Consider the following 13,334-nt stretch of genomic DNA (forward strand, 5'->3'; position numbering starts at 1 on the left):
CATACATGCACATGTACACAGTGCAGATACATGCATTATGAACCACCATCCATGCCACAACCATGCCAATGTACGCACACAGAAATTCAAACATGTGTGCTCCCACACCTGCATTTGCCCAGCATGCTTACCAACACATACACCATCAATGTGTCTCACAACTGAGAGGACTCACATGTGGCAGCCTCACGCCCATGTTCATACACATCCCTACATGGCCCTACATAAACACATGTGCACCCTGCACACTACTGGCACACCACGACACGCACAGCGTACTATCAACATGCATGTACACTTACCGCTCGACTCCAGATGGGTCTGCCTCTCAAGGATCTGGACGTAGAGCGCTGGGCATATGCCTTCCAGGACCCTCATTTGATGGTTCGACAGCTGGCCCCGGCGCCCATTGGCATCCGCTGCCTTAGCGAGGCGCCGGGCCTTGTTGAGGGTCCTGGACCTGAAGTCCTCCCAGCGCTTCTTGACATGATGTAAGTCGAGGACTGCCACCCCCTCCGCGTTGATGGCAGTCACGATGTCCATCCAGATCCTGGTCCGTCCTTCATTGTCGGCGTGCAAACTTCTAAAGAGGGTATCATACTGCCCCAGGACTTGCTCCACCAGGACACCAACCTCGGTGGCAGTGAAGCTGGTGGCCCTCTGCCTCTCTGGCTGGGGGTTGCCAGTGCTGCCAGATGGTGTTGTGCTGGACATGGCAACCCCAGAGGCAGGAGTGGGTGGGCAACTGGGTCCTGGGGCTGGGCTGTGGAGCGATGGAATGCCAGTCGGGAGTCTTCGGTTCCAGCAGGGGTGGTCACAGCAACTACACCCCTGGCTGACGTGCAGGCAGCAAATGGCAGGGCATGTGGGCAGCAGGCAGTCAAGCAGCAGCAGATGGCAGGTGGGAGCATGCTCGGGCTCTGGGGGCAGTAATTCGGCCTTCTGGGCAGGAGCGTGGTCTTCCGTGTGTTTTCACGTGGCCAGCTTGATACGGAGTGATTGGGCACGTGAAAAAATTGCACGTCAGCGTGTAATTCGAGGAAAGGGCCTTAGCGCGTAAGCGCGTCAGCACACGCACGCGATTTCATTGGACCAAATGCCCTTAGCGCGTAAGCGTGTAAGTTACATTACGCACACAAGCGTTTCCCTCATAGCACGTGATGACAGAGCACACGTGGAAAAAACTGCACGTCCGAGTGTCATCGCGTGTAATTGGAGGAAAGCGCCCGCATACACGCGTATCTGACGTGTACGTGTGGGCCGGTTTAAAAGCTACGTGTAGGACGCCTTTTCCTTGTACGTGCTTTTCGTGGAGAGCGAGTGGGTGAAATCTGTACTTCTTGTCGGTTCACACGCGATTACTTTACAGCGTTTCTAGTTCGTACTCTCTGTTACCTCTGACAGCTCTTTTCTGAATTTTTGTTGGGCATGTTTTCTCAAACAGAGTTCACTTCTCCTTTTGTCCTGTCTCCTCAGACAGCGTACAATTCTTCTTTTGGCGGGGGTGTTGCCAACGCGCACACGCGCGTATTTTTCACGTTCTTTTTCCAGGCAGACGGTGAGTTCCGCACGTACTTAGCAACTGTGCTTCCCCGTCTGTCACGTTCCCCTTCAGAGGTCATTGTAGGCTGCGTGTATTACGTGTACGCTTATTTTTGTGTTTCTGGGTGCCACAGCGTAGTGCGGGTTCATTTTTTCACGCACGTGGTCTACGTAGGGTTGTGTGCACGTTAGTTTTTGATTTTGGGATACCTGTGCGTTGCGTGACCCGTCATCTTCCTCCAGGGGTCACAGACAGCCTTGTTAGAGCACTAGGGTTCCATCTAGTATCCTACCCATTTGACCCCCAATTGCCCAGGACAATAGTTTACTGTAACTCCCAATCGCACAACAACATCAGTTCCATGATTGGGAGGCGACCAAGCGGTAAGGGAGGCAAAGGTGGCCGACCTTCAAAAGGTGGGCGTGGTGGGCGCAGTAGGGGATGTGGCCGGGATTTGCAGGGTGCCCCTATATCCCCATGTGTGGAGGAACAATCAGGGACACCCATGCCCCCGCCCATGGTTGAGGGAAACGTGGCTGACACCATCCCAGCTCAGCCCCTGTTGGACCAGCCCATTGTGGCACCTGACCTGGCACAGGATGACTCCCTGGCTGACTTCCAGGTCAGCAAGTCTAGGCCACCTGTGGCCATGCAAGTTGTTGTCACCAAGCCACGTGGATCTGGGGCAGCTATGTCATCTGCTGCCCCAAGTATGCAGGGTGGGGAGGCTGCAGGGGCAGCTGCAGCTCCATCCGCCCCAGCTCTGACTCTCCCAGCCAGGACAGTGTCAGTCCAGGTCCATCAAACTAACGTTCCCCCTCCCAGCATTACCCTGCAACCAATGCCTGCATCAAGACCAATGGTCATTGTGCATTCCCACACTCCTACTACCCAGTCCACTGGTGATTCTGCCCCTACTGACCAGAGCGGTGTAAGCCACTCTGGCTCCGCTCCACCTTTAAAGAAGAGGAAGAAGGGTGCTCTGGCACGACAGGCTGAGACCCCAGACACAGCTACACACTCCGATACCTCAAGGAAGCCTTGCTTTAATGAGGTGGAACTTGATGCACTTGTGTCCTATGTGTCGGCACATAGCCACGAAATGCTGGTGACTGCAGGGTCCAAGACCACAACTGGGCAACGTAAGGCACACTGGCAGATCATCGCCGACCGCATAAGTGCCCTTGGATTTGTGAGGCGCACAGCTGGTGATTGCTACAAGCGGTGGAATGACCTGAAACGCAGAGCAAAGAACAAGCTGGCCTCAAATCATGTCGCTACTCTGGTGACTGGCGGTGGGTCTCCACAAGAGGACAACAAACTCACTGCACATGAGTCTGTTGCTGGGGCCTTCATCACAGAGGAACAGATCCAAGGTGTGGGAGAACTACCTGATTATGATGCATTGTCCCGTGAGTGCCCATGCATGTGTGTGTAATACATGTGTATGTTGTTTGGGTGATGGGTTCTGATTGAGTGCCAGGTGAGGGTGTGTGTGCCTGAGTGGTATGGGTCACCCATGTGCTTCATCCAAAACATTCAGCGGCCTCGGATTTGGGTGTGACAGTATCCCTTCTGCCCACAGTAGTAATTTAGCCCAACATTACGGCAGTTGCCCTTGAAGTGGCATCTTGCAACAACATTGTTTGTATTTTTCAGTGTTTATTCAGGCTGATTGTTTTAAATCTCCCACTTTTGCTACGCATTCCTCAGCCCTATTGTCACCTTTGTGACATGCTTCTGTCATTGATGAACCCCACATTGGCCCACATGTGTTACCTTGTTAGGTGAATGATTTAACCATTCAGGCTGATTGAGTATTGGCCTGATCACATCAATTTTTGGGGCCTGTTTGAATGTGGAACATGATAGTTTTTTCCTGTCATGTTGAAGTGCACAACCATTGATGTGTCCATCGGCCTGCAATCACTGTATTTTTGTACACTGGATGTGTTGCAGTGTGTGTCACATGCCTATTTTGTCACACTATGTAGCATTTTTCATCTCATCATGTCCATCTCACATGGATGGCTGACAGTACTCATTCACTGACATATGGATGTACTTGTGGAATGTACCATGGCTATGGTACATGCCATCTGTGTGATGGCGGTGTCATGTATGTGTATTGGACATGCCACTCACAGGCCAATGTGTGATGGCAGTGCTACCCAGCATGCAGCAAATGTGTTGCTCTTCCATCTTGGTGTCATCTGTGTCTGCCTTTTGCCTCCCCAGTGCATGCATGGGGGGGTTATAGTCATGTGGGACATGTGTAAATCATGCAGTGGTTCTGTAGCTTGTCAGGCCTATTTGTATGCTATGGTGCTAATGCCTGTTTCCATTTTTTTGTCTTTCATGTTTTTGCAGGGGATGACACACTTGATGCTGTTGAGGTTGAGGAGATGGTGCAGACCCAGGAGGGATCTCAGGCACGACCAGGCACCAGTGGGGGACGTGGTGTGGTGGTGGGTGAGAACCCAATCTTGCTGCAGACCATTCCGTCCAGGGGTGTCTCTGGGTGCATCTCCCCAGACCTCTATTCAGGTGCTGATTTGGATGATGAGACCTATGTGCCGTCGCAGTTAAGTGTTTCTGGCAGGGATTCTGTTCTGTCCAACCCACCTGCACCAGGGGTAGAACCCTCTATGGGGATGTCAGTGTTGGTAAGTCCGCCTTTGGCGGTTACGGATGCAGGATCACACACCACAACATCTGATCCTGTTCCTGGGTCAGCAGATCAGAGGGGGAATGCAGTCCTGCAGCCTCAGGCAGTGCTGACACAGCAAGGTGCAGATCACCTTGCCCCAAACAGGTGTGGTGCCCGCCGACGCGGTGGCCGTACGCCACCAGGCAATACCGCATGAGAACAATCCATGTACGGTATGGCAACCAAACAGGCAGCATCAGTTGAGATGATGGCTCAAGCAATGGAGAGGGTGGCCACTTCCATTGTCCCCCCTGAAAGGCAGATGGAGCAACTACAGCAGGCAACAGACTCCATTTGCCAATCACACAGGGAGGACAAGTTGGTGTCCAACAGGGACCGATGGGCGGCACTGGAGACTCTACGCCAATCAATATCAATAGAGTCCCAGGGCCACAGGGAAGCCCGAGGGTAGAACTCCATCACCTCAGGGAGACTCTTGTTGACCTTGAGGCTTCCACTAACTTGAGGAGAGAACAGCAGCTGGAGCGGCTCACGCATTCGCTCTCAGCTGAGATGCAGGCAACTCGGGAGGAGATCCGGGCATCACGTCAGGTTCTGCATGGGGATCTCCGCACTATAATCCTACAGAACGAGACCTTCCACACCCGCATGCTTGCTGCCGTGGAGGACCATACCAGGGCTTTGCGTGGGCTGCCTCCCATAGCACCACCACCTCCTGATGCAGCAGCTGAGGGTGATGAGAGCAACAGCAGCAGTTCTCCCACATTTTCATAGCCGTGCAGGCCACGAGCCCATGGAGGTGTTTTTTTTCCCAACATCCACACAGGTGGCTGTTGGTGCGTACCCTGTCCTCGGACCTCCTGGGTGGCCTTCCCCCCCGGCCCCCACATGGCCATTTTTTATTTTTTATTTTTTTTTACAGTGTGTTGCCTTGTGTGGCTCCCGTGGGCATCCACTGTATTCCGGCTGGGCACATGCAGGCTTGTCCTGAGTTTGCGTTAGATGCTTGGGTTCGTGAGACACACACCCCACCTGCTTCCCGTTTCCATGGGCTTGCAAAGAGTGTGCCCAAGTGACAGTGACTTACACAGTGACATTGGACTCCCATGAGCTGTGTGGGCAGTCTGTAGTCAATACTGTGTATACATTCCTAGTGCATTTTGTTGTTGTATTGTACACTGCATGTTGTATTGATATGTGCTTGTGCATCCATGTCTTCCTCCTAATTTGCAGGTTCATTCCTCATGTCTTCACAAGGCTGTCTACTTTGGAGATGGAGTTCATGTTGTAAGCAGTGCACTTACACATTTGCGTGGCAGCAACACTGTACAGTTGGAAGGGGGCGATGTGCTAGCATAATCAGCTTGTAGGACTACCACTATTTTAACTTAGTACTGTCATGTTTTTGCTATGTTTGAGGTTGTGTAGCTGCATTGTATTGTTGGTAAGTATTTGGTCATGTGTGTTTTTAGTTCTACATTACTGGGAGCATATTGTGTGTGGCCAGTTTCCATTAGGGACACTGTACTTTGTGACACTTGTGTCAGGTTTTGGGGATTGCTTTGTTTGCTCTCACATAGCATGGCATGCCATGGTGTGTTGGGTGGCGGTGCTGGGGAGGGGTTGGGTGACATGGCACTGTTGTCATGTTGTATTTTGCAAGGGGGTAATGAATTTAGCAGCATAGAAGTGTGTCCTTTGATGACACAGCATTGGTGGTGTTTGTGTAGGTAGGGATGCACACAATGTAACACTTCCAGGTGACCAATCTCAGGCTGTTATGGTTGTGACAGTTGACTGTCCCTTATGTCATCATCATTGATTGTCAGATGGTATGTGCCAGGGCTGTGTGCACTCCACAAGGGTGTGATTTCTATGTGAAGTAATTAGCCACCAGCTGTGTACGGGCTGCCTCACCCTGTGCCCTTTCCCCTCCCATGCACAGCGGGCGTGCAAGTGGTTGGGGATGTGGGGGCACCACCATGTCCATGGGCAAGCCCCGGCGTGTTGCAACGTTGTCCAGGACACATGCTGTCACTATGATCCTGCACACTACTGGGGGAGCGTATAACAGCTGCCCGCCAGAACGGTCAAGGGAGCGAAAGCGTGACTTGAGCACTCTGAATGTGCGCTCCACCATGCCCCGGGTTGCAATGTGGGCTGTGTTGTATCTTACCTCGGGTGGCGTGGTGGGGTTCCGAATTGGCGTCATCATGTGGGTGCTCAGAGGGTAGGCAATGTCCCCTGGGGAGGTGGTAATGGGTATCATTAGTGAGGTTGTGACATTACTCAGTATCTGACATGCATGCATGTGCTGCGGCATTTGTACTCACCGAGCAGCCATGTATCGCCATGCCGCCCAGCTTCCAGGTCCCGGTTTAGGGTTGACATTCTGTAAATAAAACTGTTGTGGGTGGACCCTTATTAGTTGGCATATACTGAGGTGATGATTCCCTTGGCATCACATACTACCTGGACGTTGATAGAATGCCAGTGCTTGCGGTTTCTATAGATGTGCTCTGATGCACTGGGGGGACGTAGAGCCACATGGGTGCAATCAATGGCACCTAGGACTTTGGGGAATTGTGCCACCCCGTAGAAATTCTGGACGGCAGCCTGTCTTTCTGCAGGTGTTCTGGGCAGGTATATGTGCCTGCGGACTGATGGGCGTGCAGTCATGATGGCCAGGACCTGGTGTAGGCAGCGTGACTGCATGGCCTGTGACACCTCCCCCACCATAGCACTTTTGAAATGATCCAGTGGCCAAGAAGTGCAGTACATTGAGGACCTTCTCCAGGGGGCTGAGTGCTTGGGAGCACAGGGTGGGTGATGTGAGGTCATCCTCCCACTCACTCACCAGGTCGAGTATTATGTGAGGTGGAAACCTGTACCTCCATACACCTGGTCATCAGGCATCCCAAAAAGGCTGGTTCTGGATGTGAAAATTCTGGGCCTGACTATACTCCTCCTCCTGCGGTATCCCACCACCACTGCTGCTAGGAACGGTATATTCATCCTGGCGTCTGAGCTTGTTTGTTGTTTTGCGCGCACTTTTATGCTGCGCGGGTCCACGTACGCCTGCGTACGTGTTTCCGGAATAGCATGTCTTTTTTGGCGCACGCGTTAGCCCCGTTCGAATCCATGAATACGTGTTTTGAACGTGCATGTGGGCATTCCGCGCATTTGCCTCCTGTACTTCCCCCGTGACACCCACATTTTCACGCGTTGTTCCCCATTGCGCGTGTCACGCCCTCTGTTCCTCCTACTTTTGTTGTGTGCGCTGTGCTATGTGCGATTTCGCTGTGCGCGTAGCACACGGTGTTTGGAGACGTGTGCGCCAGCATGCGCCACGCAGAATTTTGGCACACATCCTGGGATTAACACGCACACGGACTTCCATGAATCGCTGTGCGCGGGTTTCACTGCGATTTTCGCACTGGCACTGCGATTCGCACGCTTTCGCAGGCTTTCGCACGCTTGCGCTGAAAATTTCAGCGCACATTAATTCCATGAATCGGCCTGTTAGTTGTTTCACTCAAACAGCTCAATAGAGTACAAAACACATTTTTACTCAGAGCCCTATTACTTTTCAGTTATCTGGATAAATGCAATTGCAGGACTTTGGTGGTAAAGGACTCTAGTAATCATCATTGCCATATGATTAACTTCTATAGTGCAAAACTATTAAACATCTGATATGCATGAAATTCCACTGGGAATTTAGCCATATAGCAAATAAGTAAAGCTCCCTTCTCCTATATCCATGTTGACACATTTTCTTGATTCTTTTTTTAAAGCTGCACATTCGTGCAGCAAAAAATCATTACAAACTGTAGGAATACCTGGCCGCGTCAACAGACACAGCATTATCCACACACTGGTGGGAGGTGGGTGTTATACAGTTTGGAGACCTGTATCAAAATGGCCTGTTTAGACCCAGGGAGGATATCAAACTTCAGAAAGAGGATACCCCACTGCAGAAGCTGCAATATCATAGACTCAGATCGGCAATTATAGCACGGGCGGGATTCCCACAAGAACCAGAGTCACATCCATGCCTGAATTACATAACCTCCACTGGGACGACCAAGAAAACTACCTCAGCAGTGTATAGAATGGCGTTGGAAATAAGAGAGGCGCAGGTGCCCGATGTTAGGGCCGACTGGGAGAGAGACCTGGGGGCTACATTCACGGATTCACACTGGTCACAGCTGTGCAGGCACATGAAACAGGTATCACTGAACTCCAGGTTTAGGCTAATCCACTTTAAAATACTAAACAGAGTACACCTCACCCCAGCTCGCTTGAAGAGAATGTATGCAACAGCCACAGGAAAATGCCCTAGGTGTGGGAGCAAAGAAGCCGCCCGGATACACATGTTATGGTCCTGTGGGAAGCTCTTTGAATACTGGGGTGAGGTCTGTGAGGCACTTGAAGCTATAGTGGAGCAGCCTGTGGACTGGGAGCGAACGATATCTATATTGGGCTGTGTACTTAAAATGATTGTAGCGAAGCGCAAGCTTATTAACATTGGGCTCCTACTGGCCAAGCGGACCATATTAATGAGGTGGAAGAACAGGGCACCCCCAAAAACTGAGGAATGGGTAAATGACATGGTGTGGTCGAATGACCAGGAAGAAGTATACTCTAGCTTACTTCCCTGCACCAACAGACCAAGAGTTATATGGGGGCATTCCGCCAATACCTGAGCAACAGGACTGATACAAACAATAGTGAAAACGGAACAGTGTAAATGCTCTTCAATATAACATGCCTGTAAACTGCTTATATGATATTACCTATGCAAATGTGAATCTGCTGAACTGATGCTTTGTGGTATTTTCTGTGCAACTTATATAAAGGTTTTAAAAAAACATATTTTAGGAACCTTACAAATATGATATAGTTATAGGAAGTATAGATTCATTTTTAAATCATTTTCAAAAATAAAAATGATGCCTATTATAATAAAACAAAGCTGATCTCTTTTTATATTTTACCTAAAAAGAAAAATAAAGAATTCTTGGGAATTTCAAAACAATACATTATAAAATGTTTTACATTTCTGAAAATTATAATACTTATTTTAATACGCTTATATGTACAGCTTTTACTAACACATAGCTTTGCGTTTGTGTTTTGTAGGGCCTGGTCCTAGTAAAAAAAAGCAGTATGAAGAGTGAAACTACACCAGCAGTGATTAGGGTGGTACACCTTGTCAAAATTCTGTTGTCAAACCGTTGTAACATGGTGAGAGTTTACTACAAACAAAACATTGTTGCTGTCTTTTGATGACAGCGTTATCTCACTTGGAAAAATATTGGATAGCAAAGAAATAGGCAAATATGTGGAGATGTTTAAAGATTAACCCAGTTTAATCCAGCAGTACATGTTTAAGTATACGGGATCAGTATCAGTGGTAATAATTGTATGGGATGTACACATCCATTTCGATATTTGCATCCAAGGAAACTATTTACAGGTGCCCATTCAAGGGAATCTGTGTAAGATTAGTGGCAAATGGTGTTTTTAAGGTACCTTAGGCCAGCATCTGCATAGAGGTTTACACGTTGTTTTGGGCATACCACTGTACTTTCATTCTTTTATACATTGCAGTAAACTGTGCGTTTCAAAGCATATTGAAACAATAATACAAGTGAACGTTGAGGATGATTTAAATCCAACTTTATAATAAGTCTAGGGGCTCACCCCAGAAATGGTGGTTGAAGAATGTGTAATAAATTGTGAATTTCTTAGCACATTTGGCCAAATAATTAATGAAATATTGATTATTTTCAAAGGGAATTCTAAAGGGGATTTGAAACAGAACCACCCCCCCCTCAAAACGAGGCCTGTATCTACTACCAACAAACAGTTCACAATTCAATAACTAGTATAAGTCAGAAACAGAGTGCTTAATATCAATTCTTACAAAAATCACCTCTGTACATTTTCCACATCAACAAATAATTACCACAACGTCAGGAAATATTTGCCTAGTAACATATGGGCAATGATATGCTGACACTCAGGTGCTGATGCAGGTAATATGGGCACTTGGAACTACTCTGTACTAATATGTACCATGGGTTGCAGGCTTACAAGTTTGCTAACTTAATATCAGTAACACAACAATAGGTCCAAAGTCAGTGCATAGTTTACCCAGGCTGTAAGTATATGATACCCTGGCAAACAGAATAAACACTACCTATGAATCTATTCCATGATATCAAATCATGGGATAAGTGTCTGTCTGTCTCTGTGACACCCTCAGTAAACATGGACAGTTTTCACAATGCTCCTGGCAACAGCGCGACACAATGGAAAATAATTCAGGAAACCTGAGAAAAGAAGTAGTGTCAAACAAGCAAGTTTCATTATGCAAGAAGGGTTTTAGGGTAGAACCAGGTAAAGCAAAACATGGATTTGTCTCCTAGCGCAAGGAAGAATAAACGCACAGGAATTTCTCTCACGCTCATTGAAAGTCTGTCTCAATGTGTGATCAGAACGGGATTCTCCAAGTTCTGCAGAGTTGCCTTTGGACGGGTTTATGGGTTCTCTATGTACCACAAAGTCTTTTCAGTTTTTCGGTGTCTCAGTTCACAAGCCCATTGGGTTAATTGCAGTCCCTTACACTTCATCAGATCCGCAATCCCTAAATACTCAAGCACAAAATAGTCCTTAGGCAAAGTTCAACCCGCCAGATGCATGGTCTTCTCTGTACAATTATCAGTCTGTTTCTTCCCTGGCAGCCCAAGATCTATTTACAGGCTACTGTCATTATAGCTCCACATCCAAGGGAAATCTTCGTTTTTCACTTTGGTGGGCTTAGTAGAAACACCAGGTCCAGATTATGGCTCACGGCTATCCTGCTTATTTCTAGGTTCTCTTTGGTAGGCAAGTATCATTTCGTATTGTTGGTGGCTTACCAATTCCACATGAGGTGAAGTATGGCTCCCAGCTCTCTCTTACCTTATCTACCAGGTCTGATATGGTCTTTAGGCTTGGGCCCTACCAGTCTTTAGCCCCATGACCCCTGGCTTCTTAAATGACCATGCCGTTGCCTGTCTGCTGCGAGCGGTTCTTCACTATCCTGCTGCAACCTATTGACTTGATCTTTTTCTCAGCCGGCGCCGTCTGGAATTTTTCTTCATGCCTTTATACTTTGTTTCTGACTTTGCACACAGTCCCATGCTGCCGCTGTTATCTTAACACCTTCTGTCACTTACCCACCTTGCTCAATGTATTCTGTATGCCTGAGGTAGCCCCTCGGACCCCTGAGGTGAGACATTCCATTGCTGCACCAACCACCCACTCCAATTGTGTTCCTTACTCTCATGGTTTGCCAGTATGCCTGATGTAGCCCCTCATTCCATGACGTAAGGCTTTCTATAGGCTTCAGTCAATCCTACCTGCTTGTCTCAATTGCATGTCCGATCATTCCTTGATGCAGTTTTACCTACTTGTTCCTGCATTTATTTAACATGTTTAACTTATTTTTCAAGCAATGTACCTCTCACCGACCCCGTCTGCACTGCCCTTGCTCCCCTTGACCCCCCTTTCATGTATAGCACTTGCACATTCAAAATTGTCTCACAACCTAGTCAGAATGTTTTTGTTTTGTCCCCTCCTCTTCTACCCCTCTGCCTACACTTCCCATCCTCCACCTTTCCCCTGTTCTCATGCTTTAGCACTTGGATATTTCGAATGTGTGAAGACCGTTTTAGAAACTTTATGTTTTAGTTTTGCACCCTGTTCTTCACCCCCCTTGTCTTGATGTGCCTGGAAACACAATTTGCTGTATAATGCGAATAACGAATAACCAAAAAATAAAAAAATAAAATACATATGTATTAGAGGTATGCTAATTTGCTACTTTGCACATAAAATGATGAAGCGCCACTATTGTGATGATGCTCACTGTTTATTTGCACTTTAAAATCAGCAAGAACTGTCACTTTGACTGGAATACTATTTGCCATAGGTGTCTGGGAAATGCAGTTTGAATAACAAGGGATTTAAAAGAAGATTGTCCTTTCTCGCTGTTTTTTAATATGGTACAATAAAGATGCATGAAATTCTATTTGCGACTGCATTTGTCCTTGTGGGATCTTTTTGAGCACTTCAGCCGAGCCTCCTTTGATTGTTGGTAATACACTAGTCTTTTGGTGGACCAAAAAAAATAAGTTTATTTTGATGGCTTTGGTAATGAGGTGACCAAGAACTACTACATTCAAATTAGCGCCAGTGTTATGATCCCTGGACCTATGCCATTGGGAGGCCATGTGCTGATACCTTTTTCTTTTTTTTAGTATCATCGACTCAGAGTTGTATATGTAAGACTCTCTCCATTCAGAGGAGGAACAGTATTTCAGTCTTGTCTCAAAAACTATTGCATTTAGAATACTTTTTAAGTATAGACTTTGATCTTCTGTTGTTTCCCTTGACTCTTTTGGTAATAAGGGAATGGTTTATTTACTGGTAAACTATTATTCGTGAGATGTTATGCACACAATTGGCAATATATTAAAACACATGCTCTTTGGAAGCTGTTTTGTGAAAAAGCCTCATGCTTGAGGTCTGGAAGTGGTGTGAGAGGAGCACCACATGGTCCAGATGCCAACCACGGACATGATATATGGAGGATCCCCCAGGACTTTGGTCCCATTCCTATGTTTTAGAACAGATAGTGTAATCTTGAGATGAGATGAAGCACACTGTTTCCATGTAGCTGCTTGACATGTGCAACCATGGCTCATGATTGCAGTCCGGAAGCCGCAAGGGGAAATCTGGAGAGCTAACATACCTAGCCTAAAGCACCACTCTGTGGACCATGAAACGCTGCTTATCAAATGTGCACAGATCCTGTACCGAAGACTCAGGTGACAAATGCAGAACAAGGAGAAAAGATAATTTGATGAAATGCAATTGAGCTAGCTTTGGCCGTGGCCGAATCAGGCAGTCGCTATGACAAGACAGCCGGATTACAAGATGGAGACTCTGGGACTCATTACTAGTTGGATGGTATCCCAGCAGTAAGTCCACCGTAATACCACCCAACGCAATGCAATTACTGTTGCTGCCACTTGGTCTGGTGGTGTTACCATGGGATTACAAGTG

This window comes from Ambystoma mexicanum, chromosome 6p (genome assembly GCF_040938575.1).
Source record: "Ambystoma mexicanum isolate Mex_15411 chromosome 6p, UKY_AmexF1_1, whole genome shotgun sequence".
NCBI lineage: Eukaryota > Metazoa > Chordata > Amphibia > Caudata > Ambystomatidae > Ambystoma > Ambystoma mexicanum.